We start from the raw sequence: 10,344 nt of genomic DNA on the forward strand, positions 1-10,344 counted from the left end.
TCTCTCTCTCTCTCTCTCTCTCTCTCTCTCTTTCTCCGAATGCTCTGACAGTAGGGCAGGAAGCACTGAAAGTTGTAACCTTTCCCAAACTCTTCCTACATGCTAGTTATATTTTTTTTTTACATCTTTTCTTCCTTTCATGTTCACAAACGCCTCAGAACTTTATCATCTGAAGCATTTTTAGGTAAAAATCACAAACTGCTGAAGGTCAAGAACTTGTCTCCTTCACTTAGGACGCGGCTCACACTCCAGCTGTCAATCAGTGAGCCTCGAAAATGGTGCCAATTCTTGAGGCCATTATATATATATATATATATATATATATTTCTTAGTCATATTTTCCTATATAAATTGTAACCCTAATTCCCTGCCTTGAACGTAGACCACCCACCTTCAGTTTGCTTGCATGTTTGCTTTTAACAAAGAATTAACTCAGTTCATGCTTATCATAAAATGCTACCATGCTGTACGAGCCACAGTTTAAAACAGTACAGTGTGTCCTGTTGGGGTTAGAAGCCCTTCAGTTCTCTGTGGCATTAACAATATCAGTAAATTTAATTTAGCCTTCAACATCCCACACATATTTCCTTTTGTGCACAAAGTCAAATAAGCTGCCTCAGTATAAATAGCGACTTAGTATACATCCAAGCCTCTACACAGCTGAGTTAAAACCCACTGGTAATTTTTTCCTGAATCTATTTTCCACAACAGCATAAAAACATACTAACAAATCAGTATTGAAGGTAGCATCGTGGAAATCCCTCAGTATGTCACAGGCAGTGCATGTTCGGTTTGGGTCTCCATCTAAGTGCTAATTAGATTTACCTAGCTTTCAAGAGAAGTCACTGTTCCTCAGAAACGGGTGGAGACATGCCCAGTTCCTTGGAATTCCAACACAAAAGGTGGCCCCTGTGCAATCTCGACTTCTCCTTTCTCCATAAGACACAAACAGGAGCAGCTTCAGTGCAGCCCAGCTAATTAGCTCTTTGCTGTACAATAGCCCTTTTCTCAAGCCTGTGGCTTCTCACCCAAATGATAAAAAGCTGTTTCAGTTCGAGACTTTCGCTTAATTGGTTTGTACCCTAGCAGGGAACTCCTGGCTCCCGTTGCATATCCTTACATAGAGGGTAGCCACAATTCTCTGCCTCCCAGCATAACATAGTTCTTCTCTAAGATTTATGCCTGGCTTTCATGTTCACCCACTGAATTAAATCCAAAGCTCTACTCCTTTTAGCTTCAGCTACCTTCCCCGAGGAAAGCGTGGCTTGGGAAACTTGGGAAAGGAAACTTGTTTGCCCTTAGAAATGTCCAGTGAAATTAACAGTGAAGCCTTCTTTTGTGTCATTTGGCAGCCCTTACGGCTGAGGACTCCAAGTCACAATAGCCCCAGTCACCCAACCTTGAACAGCAAGACTGAAGCTCTCAACTATCCATATCTTTCCACTTTAAAATGTTAGCTTTTTCTCCTCACTCCTGGCACACATCAAACTCACCGCAGTCACCAAGTCCTGGATTGTGCAGTGACTGTCTTTTCTGAAATATAAGGTGACACAGTTTTTAGATCTAAGGATGGATATTAGACATCATTTTTCCAACCACTTCATTTTTCCAGATACTTAAATTAAGGCCCAGAGGGTTCAAGAGTCTTTTCCACTTAGCAGCAGGGCGGGTCCAGCTACACAATCCTCTTAGTTATTTTCTAGTGTTCAAATAAAAACTGTTTTAAAAGGAGAGGGTTGTGGGAGGGGAAAAAAAAAACTTGGGTCACATTAAATGGCAAATCTGGCTCAAAGTGACTGTGTGGATGAGAACGTGCCTAAGAAAGGAATGACTCTCAGCCAAATATGTTTTGTTCCCTGAGTGACACAGCCCAGCAATGATGTTTCCATCAGAGCTATTTTTCTACATAGAGCAGAGCCATTTTTCTGATGTGTACCCACACACACACACCAACAAAATGGCACGCAGCCTCCTATCAGCCCTGATAGCATCTGTGCCGTTGACAGAGCAGTGATAATTGTGTGTCTGCATCTACCAGACTGCCAAAAAGCATCATGCAGACCACGACAAATGAAGCTTCATCTTTCTATTCATGTCTCCTGGGTAGTCAGGTCATCAAATCAGGAAATACATCTCAATGATCCAGTCCTCTCAATCTAATGCCAAATCAGATAACATGGGAAAGCCTTGGAAATGGCCTCAGGCTCAGGGAAGTTACAATGCGTCTGCACCCATCTGGGTGACACCAACCTACTCCTGAAATGCTTTACCTGTAGTGTTTTGTTGTCTGTCATTGAAAGACTGTGCAAAACTTTGACTGGACCTGCTGCCTGTCATCTTTACCAGACGTTAGCATTATCAGGGGCTGCCCACTGCCTACAACCTACCCCTATCATATTACTCATGAAGTCAACAGACTTCAAAAGGTGTTAGCCTTGTCATGGGTTATATGCTATCTACCCCTGAGGGCAGTTAAGGCACATATTAAAATTATATTTAGAGCTAGGAAGTGGTGGCACACAGCTTTAATCTCAGCACATGGGAGACAGAGTCCGGCAAATCTCTATGAGTTCTAGGCTTCCCTGGTCTACAGGATGAGTTCCAGGATTCCCAGGGCCACACCAAAAAAAAAAAAACAACTCGTCTCAAAAAACTTACATTTGTGTATTTGTGTGTGTGTGTGTGTGTGTGTGTGTGTGTGTTTTGGGAGGGGAGTATGCATATCAGGGTTCACATATAGAGGTCAGAGGTCATCTTATGGGAATTGGTTCTCCTTCCACTTCATGGGTTCCAGAGATCCAGCTCCATTTGGCACGCTGGGCAACACTACCCTACCCTACCCACTAAGTCATCTCACGGACCTTAAACCACCTACCTATTAGTGTTCTATTCTTTGTGTCTTGGTTCTTCTCACAGACTGGAGTAAGACTGCAAGAACAAGCTGTGGCATGTTTCTGAACTCCTTGCTACTAAGTATTTGTCAATACAGCAGAGCTCAGCCTGGAGCTTGCTTCCATTGTTCCATTGGGCTCTTCTGTAAAAGGGTCATGGCCTTCAGGGCATAGCCATGACAAACTAAGCCACTATCCAAAAAAAAAATCTGACAATTGTTAAATGACCACATAGCTCCTGGACATTCTAACATGGGAGAGGGGGAAAGAGGATTGCCTACCTACAATGTGGAGGGGATATCAAGAAAAAAAATGGACAAGGAAAGTTGAATAATCTCTAGGTGACCTGTATCCTCAAAGATGCTGCTCAGAGCCATAGGCCTAGACACAAAGGTTCCAGTAAGTTCCTCTCTTCTTAATTTCCCTGTGTTTCAGTCAATGTGGTGAAGATGGACTGTGAAGAAGGGATCTTCCGGTGGCCTTCACTATTCCCATTGTGTCCATCGTTATTCACCATCTGCTCTTTCACTGAAGAGGTATGTAACATGGCGGTTAACTTTATGGACTCCAGGGTCAGAGGCCTGGATCCGTCACTCTTCGAAGCCAGAAGCTTTGGTAACTCATTTAACCCACTGTGACTCTCCTTTTCTCATCTATAATGCCCTTTTCTCTTACGTCATTATGTTGTGAATTACCTTGTGTAACCCACTTATGACAGCACCTTACCTATCATGACTATTAGAAAGACATGGCTAATCTTCAAAGCTGTGTGTTCCTTCATGATAGATACCTTCTGAAAGAAGAATTCTACAAAACTCAGAGGTTAAGAGGATGTACTGCTCTTACAGAGAACCTAGGTTCAGTTCCCAGCACCCACATGGCAGCTGGCAGTCTTCTGTAATGATCTCCTGAGTTACAGGGGTCTGACATGTCTGTCTTCTTCCAAGAGCACCTGTATTCATGTGCACACACTCATACAAAGGCATATAAATAATAAATTTAAATGTATTTGATTATATATATATATATATATATATATATATGCATATATGTTCACACACAAACACACACACACATCCAAAAGAGGGATGATAGAGGAAGAGAAGTATCTCTCAAATTCTATGCAGCCTGTGGCACATGCACTCTGAAAGCCTATTATCTGGTGTGGTTAGACTGCCAGAAGGCAACTTACCAATAAAAAGCTACCTCAGCACATTTGAAATTAATGAAGGCAATAGAGTGCAAATTGGTAATCCTTCAGAATTAGCAGACTGCTGGATGTTGAGAGCACAATGGTCTATTTTAAGGTGACCCCAGTAGGCAAAGCCACCTACATTCTATACTGTCTGAGTCCATGAGTGGGCATATACCAGAGAGTATGGCCCTATGTATTGACTCTTTTACATTTTTTTCATAAAATAGCACTATGGCAGTTTGTATATGCTTGGATCCTGGGAAGTGCCACTATTAGGTGGTGTGGCCTTGTTGGAATAGGTTTGGCCTTGTTGAAGGAAGTGCGTTACTGTGTAGGAGAACTCAGAGGTTTCCTAGTGCTCAAGTTCCACCCAGTGTAGAAGAGACCCTCCTCATGACTGCCTGCAGAAGCTAGTCTCTGCCTGGCTGTCTTCAGATCAGCATGGAGAACTCTCAGCTCCTCCAGCACCTTGTCTGCCTGCACACTCCCATGCTTCCTGTCAAGATGATAATGGACTGATCCTCAGAAACTATAAGCCAGCCCCAATAAAATGTTGTCCTTTATAAAAGTTACCTTGGTCGTGGTGTCTCTTCACACCAATGACACTCTAACAAGCACAAGAAGGGTTTTGTAAGCCAGGTATGGTGACATCCATCTGTACCAGCAGCACTGAGCAGGCTGAGGAATGAGGACGGAAACTTCTAGGTCATCCTGGGCAACAAAGTAAGTCCCAGACTAGTCTGGGCTACATAGCAAGACCATGTCTCAAAACAAACAAACAAACAAACAAACAAACAAACAAAGAACAAAAGAAGAATAAAGAAATGTGTTTCTGCAAACAGTGCAATTTATCTACTAGATTAGTGATTCTCAGCCTTCCTAATGCTACAACTATAATACAGTTCTGGTTTTGCTGACCTCCAACCATAAAATTATTTGGTTGCTGCTTCATAACAGCGATTTTGCTATTGTTGTGGATTTTAATGTAAGTGTCTGATGTGCAGGACACCTGATATGCGACTCCCACAAAGCGGTTTCGACCCACAGGTTGAAAACCACTTATCTAGAGGCTTTCCATTGACAAAACAAGATTCAGGAACTTGTGTCCACACATCCGAAGCACCTCCTCTCATCTAGTGTCACAGTCAGAGTTTTAGCGTTTACCTGCCTTAGCCCCATATCAATGGCAGTTAAGACATGATCCATCAGGAAAAGACAAACATAATGTGTTACTCTCCCATTTAATAAAGTTCCATTTTAAAAGGATGGCACTGAGGGAAAAATGATGAATGTGCCCAACATTATATATCCAGGCAGAGTTCAAGTTCATGGCTTTTGCCCAGGGTTAACAGTCTGTCAATCAATGCACTTGAGGGATAAAGAAACTAAAGGGGAGGCAAGGATTGAGCCCATAGATACAGCGATTGCCTAGTGTGTGGGATGTTCTAAGACTGAATTCCCAACTCTGAGAAAAAAAGAAAAGAAAGAAAGAAACTAAAGAAAGTCTTACTTCTCCTGTCATTAGGAATTTAAGGTTTGAAACACTAAACTATGTTATTTTTATGGTCTAACTATGTGTCATTGCTAATTTCTTTAACCCAAAACAGAAAAACATAATAAATAACCCAAATTAACTTATGCTATTATGTCTCTATTGCACCCTTGGTCTCCCATGTTGAGTCCTATACCTAGGACAGTGGTCCTCCTATTTCTTTGCCCTACCCGACAGCTCCCACTGATAGACTGCTCTCTCTCAGCCAAATGCACAAGCACATGCCCACTGGGAATTTACCATAATCCTTTGCTCCAAACATCAATCTCTCTTGCATAGCACCAACATCAATTGCTTGTCATTTTTTGAACTGGCATATTAATTACCTGTCTTATTTTTCCTCCCCCTTTCCCCTACTTCCCTGTCACTCCCCACCGTAAAGGCTTGCCTTGAGGTTGAGCGCCTCCAGCTATGTGCTAAGAGTACAAGTTTATACTACCACACATGGCTTTCAAGCCAGGACTCTGTATGTCTTTTCCAAGAACACTATTTTAGTCAGGGTTTCTATTCCTGCACAAAACATCATGACCAAGATGCAAGTTGGGGAGGAAAGGGTTTCTTCAGCTTACACTTCCACCAAAGGAGGTCAGGATTGGACTCAAGCAGGTCAGGAAGCAGGAGCTGATGCAGAGGCCATGGAGGCATGTTACTTACTGGCTTGCTTTCCCTGGCTTGCTCAGCTTGCTCTCTTATAGAACCCAAGACTACCAGCCCAGGGATGGCATCACCCACAATGGGACCTCCCCCCTTGACTACCAACTGAGAAAATGTCCTACAGCTGGATCTCATGGAGTCACTTCCCCAAATGAAGATCCTTTCTCTGTGATAACTCCAGCCTCTGTCAAGTTGACACACAAACCCAGCCACTACAAACACTGTCCTCCTTCATTCAGTCAGCCATTCAATGGCTGAATCCTGTGGACCTAACATCATCCCATTCTCACATCACTGAACCTCATCATTTCTTCTCTGGAGGCTACCATCACCTCCTAGCTTGTCTCCCTGTCTCCCTACATCATGTCTACTGCTGTTCCCTAATGTTCACCCCCCACCATGCACATCACCCTTCCACTTACCTACTTCCTACTATGCACATACATGCAAGAGACTATTTGAAAGGCAACTCCTTAGAGAAAGGACAGAAGGAGCTGTAGGGGTTTGCAACCCCATAGGAAGAACAACAATATCAACCAACCAGAGCTCCCAGGTTCTAAGCCACCAACCAAGGAGTACACATGGCTCCATCTGCATATGTAGCAGAGGATGGCCTTGTCAGGTATCAATGGGAGAAGAAGTTTTTGGTTCTATGAAGGCTCTATACCCCAGTGTAGGGGAATTGACGGCAGGGAGGAGGGAGTGGGTGGGTGGGTGGAGGAACACCCTCATAGAAGCAGGGGGAGGAGTAGTAGGGTAGGGGGTTTCCTGGAAGGTGAGAACTGGGAAAGGGGATGACACTTGAAATGTAAATAAAGAAAGTATCCAATTTAAAAAAAAAAAAAAAAGGAAAGAAGGGCTGGTGAGATGGCTCAGCGGTTAAGAGCACTGACTGCTCTTCCAAAGGTCCTGAGTTCAAATCCCAACCACCACATGGTGGCTTACAAACACCTGTAATGAGATCTGACACCCTTTTCTGATGCATCTGAAGACAGCTAGTGTACTTATGAATAAGTACACTAATAATAATAAATAAATCTTTGTGTGTGTATATATATGTATATATGCATATATTAAAAGAAAAGGAGAGAAAAGAAAAGAAAGGAAAGAAAAGCAAGGCAAGGCAACCCCTCCTCTGTGGTGCTTTTATAACACACCCAGTTCCTCTGCAGAAGTGTCCATTGCTTCCTTTGAAGCCCAGCTCATCATATATTTCTACTATAGATGCTACTACATCACTTACTTGTCCCAAGGTTTGTTTTTGTTTTATTGTTCTTTTCTTTTTCTTTTTCTTTTCTTTTTTTCTTTTTCTTTTTTGTTTGTTTGTTTGTTTGTTTGTTTGTTTGTTTGTTTTCAAGATAGGATTTCTCTGTGTAGCCCTGGCTCTCCTGGAACTCACTTTGTAGACCAGGCTGGCCTCACACTGAGATCTGCCTGTCTCTGTCTCACAAGTACTGGAACTGAAGGTGTGCACCATCACACCCAGCTAGAGTCACACATATAGCCACCTCTCTAGAGTCCAGCTTCTTGAGGAAAAGACATCTGTCTAAAATCATTTCAGTATCTCTTGTGCCCAGCCATGCTGGTTAGTGTTTTTTTTTTTTTCTTGAGTTGATAAAAACCGAGACATACCTGGGACTAGGGAATCTCAGCTGAGAAAATAACTCTAAAAAAAATTGCCCTGTAGGCAAGTCTGTGGAGCATTTTTTTATTAATAATTCATGTTAGAGGTCCTACCCCTGGGCAGGTGGTCCTGGGTTGGATAAGAAATCAAGATGAGCAAGCCAAGGGGTGCAAGCCAATAAGAAGCATCCCTCCATAATTTCTGCTTCAGCTCCTTTCTTCAGATTCCTGCCTTGAGTCCCTGCCATGACCTCCTACAGTGATGGACTGTGATCAAGACATGTAAGCCATAACCTCCCCAAGTTCCTTTCAATGTATTTATCACAGCAATAGAGAAGAAAATAAGACATTGTTTTTATTACTGCCATGCTTTTAGGATTGCTAAATTTTATTTGATGAATAACTAACTGATTGCTACTTCATTGCAAATACTTACTGTTGTACCATCTTGTAGCCATTGTTGTCAATGGCAGCTTCCAATCCAAAAGCTTGGAATCCTATGACTTAAGAAATAGTCTCACTAGATGTGGTAGCACACGCCTTTAATCCCATCACTCAGAAGGCAGAAGTAGGTGAGGTTTTGAGTTCAAGGCTACCCTAGTCTAGTGAGATCCTGTCTCAAAAAATGGATGAAAGGAAGGAAGGAAGGAAGGAAGGAAAGAAGCGAGGAAGGAAGGAAGGAAAGAATCGAGGGAGGAAGGGGTAAAGAGAAAGAAGGAGGAAGAGGAGGAGGAGGAGGAGAAGGAGAAGAAGAGGAGGAAGAAGAAGAAGAAGAAGAAGAAGAAGAAGAAGAAGAAGAAGAAGAAGAAGAAGAAGAAGAAGAAGAAGATCATCTCAGTTCCTCCTAGATATTTCCTTATTCTAAAACATCTAAACTGCTAATAAAGATGGGACAGTCTATTGATTATATCTGACTGGTAATGACTAATTTTTAAATACCGAAGTTCCAGAACAATCAAGGGTAGGAAGCCAAGTCCTTCCAAGTTGTCCTGCTTTATTAAGTGAAAATCATTGTGTAGGTACAGGAAACATAAAAGGCCTCTTATTTAAAAACAAATTTTGAAGAGAAGTTTCTAGGGGTTTGTTAATTTTGTTTTTAGAAAACTAAAATATTCTAGTTATTTCTAGAGTTTCTGAAGAATTTTTTCTTTCTATGTTTTATATACAATCATTACAAGTTTATATATATGAGAGACAAATAAAGGTATTCTAAATAAATAACTTATTTCCTAAGATGAGGGTCTATCCACCAAATGGCCTTAAGTATTACAAACGTTTTGCTTTTAAAATCAGTGAGCCCAGATGACAATGTATTTGTTTTCCGAATTCCCGCCTGATTTCTCCCAGCGCTTTTTTGATGACGTCCATGTGTTATCTTGAGAGTAGTTTCCTTTATGTCAACATTCCACTCTAATTCTCTCTGTCGGGGTTTAACAAAGAAAAGGTTCTTGCTATCCAACAGAAATGCATTCGGATTTTTAAATAGAACACACGTAAACATCTACTCATTTCTAGAAATTCCAAACTAGAAAATATAGGGGAAATTTTTGTTGTTGTCCTTTCTAAAAGCACTCATATCTTAGTCTAAAAGTTTAACTTGGAATATATTAAATTACTCACATTGCTCTAATTATCTCTGATGACCAATGCATATTCATCAAGTATTTACTATATACTTAGCCTGCATCAAACACGTTGGGGAAAAGTGGGAAGATGTAGAAAGCCTGAAATTCTTCCTGCACTTCCTGTATTAGTTGGAAAGATTTTTAAACATGGATAATTTGGTAAAAAACTAAGTTCTGTTCTGGTTTTTGTTATTGTTGTTGTGTTGTTTTGTTTTGTTTTGTTTTTGAGACAGTCTTTCTGTGTCTCACTGACTATCCTGGGATTCACTATGTAGACCAGGCTGGCCTCAGACTCGCAGAGATCTGTCTACTTCTGCCTCCCCAAGTGCTGATATTAAAGGCATGAACTACTATATTCAGCTTAAAAACTAAGATCTTAAATTTAAACAATAATTTTTTAATGTGATCACAGAAATGCGGATAAAGGCTCATCCATCTGTGGGAGACATGACTACAGAATAGGAAAGAGAACACGAAGGGCCACGTTTGTTTTTCAGATAAAGCAGCAATGACAACAACAACAGCACACCTTGGGGCATGTGACACACACAGTTACACCTCCTTAACGTTCTTCAAGTGATGACATTACACAGAGATGCTGTTTAAGAAGCAACACCAGGCCGGGCAGTGGTGGCCCATGCCTATAATCCCTGCACTTGGAAGACAGAGGGAGGTGGGTTTCTGAGTTCAAGGCCAGCCTGGTCTACAGAGTGAGTTCCAGGACAACCAGGGCTACACAGAGAAACCCTGTCTCAAAAGAAGAAGAAGAAGAAGAAGAAGAAGAAGAAGAAGAAGAAGAAGAAG

At 41.7% G+C, this 10,344-nt stretch overlaps 1 protein-coding gene and 1 pseudogene across 39 annotated transcripts in view; both read right to left on the bottom strand.

The window, feature by feature from the left end:
• Positions 1-10,344, bottom strand: part of Ank2 (ankyrin 2) — a 583,460-nt gene that overhangs the window by 450,978 nt on the left and 122,138 nt on the right. The gene's annotated exons all lie outside the window — the stretch shown is intronic.
• Positions 3,307-10,344, bottom strand: part of LOC110291921 — a 14,268-nt pseudogene continuing 7,230 nt past the window's right edge.

This window comes from Mus caroli, chromosome 3 (assembly GCF_900094665.2).
Source record: "Mus caroli chromosome 3, CAROLI_EIJ_v1.1, whole genome shotgun sequence".
NCBI lineage: Eukaryota > Metazoa > Chordata > Mammalia > Rodentia > Muridae > Mus > Mus caroli.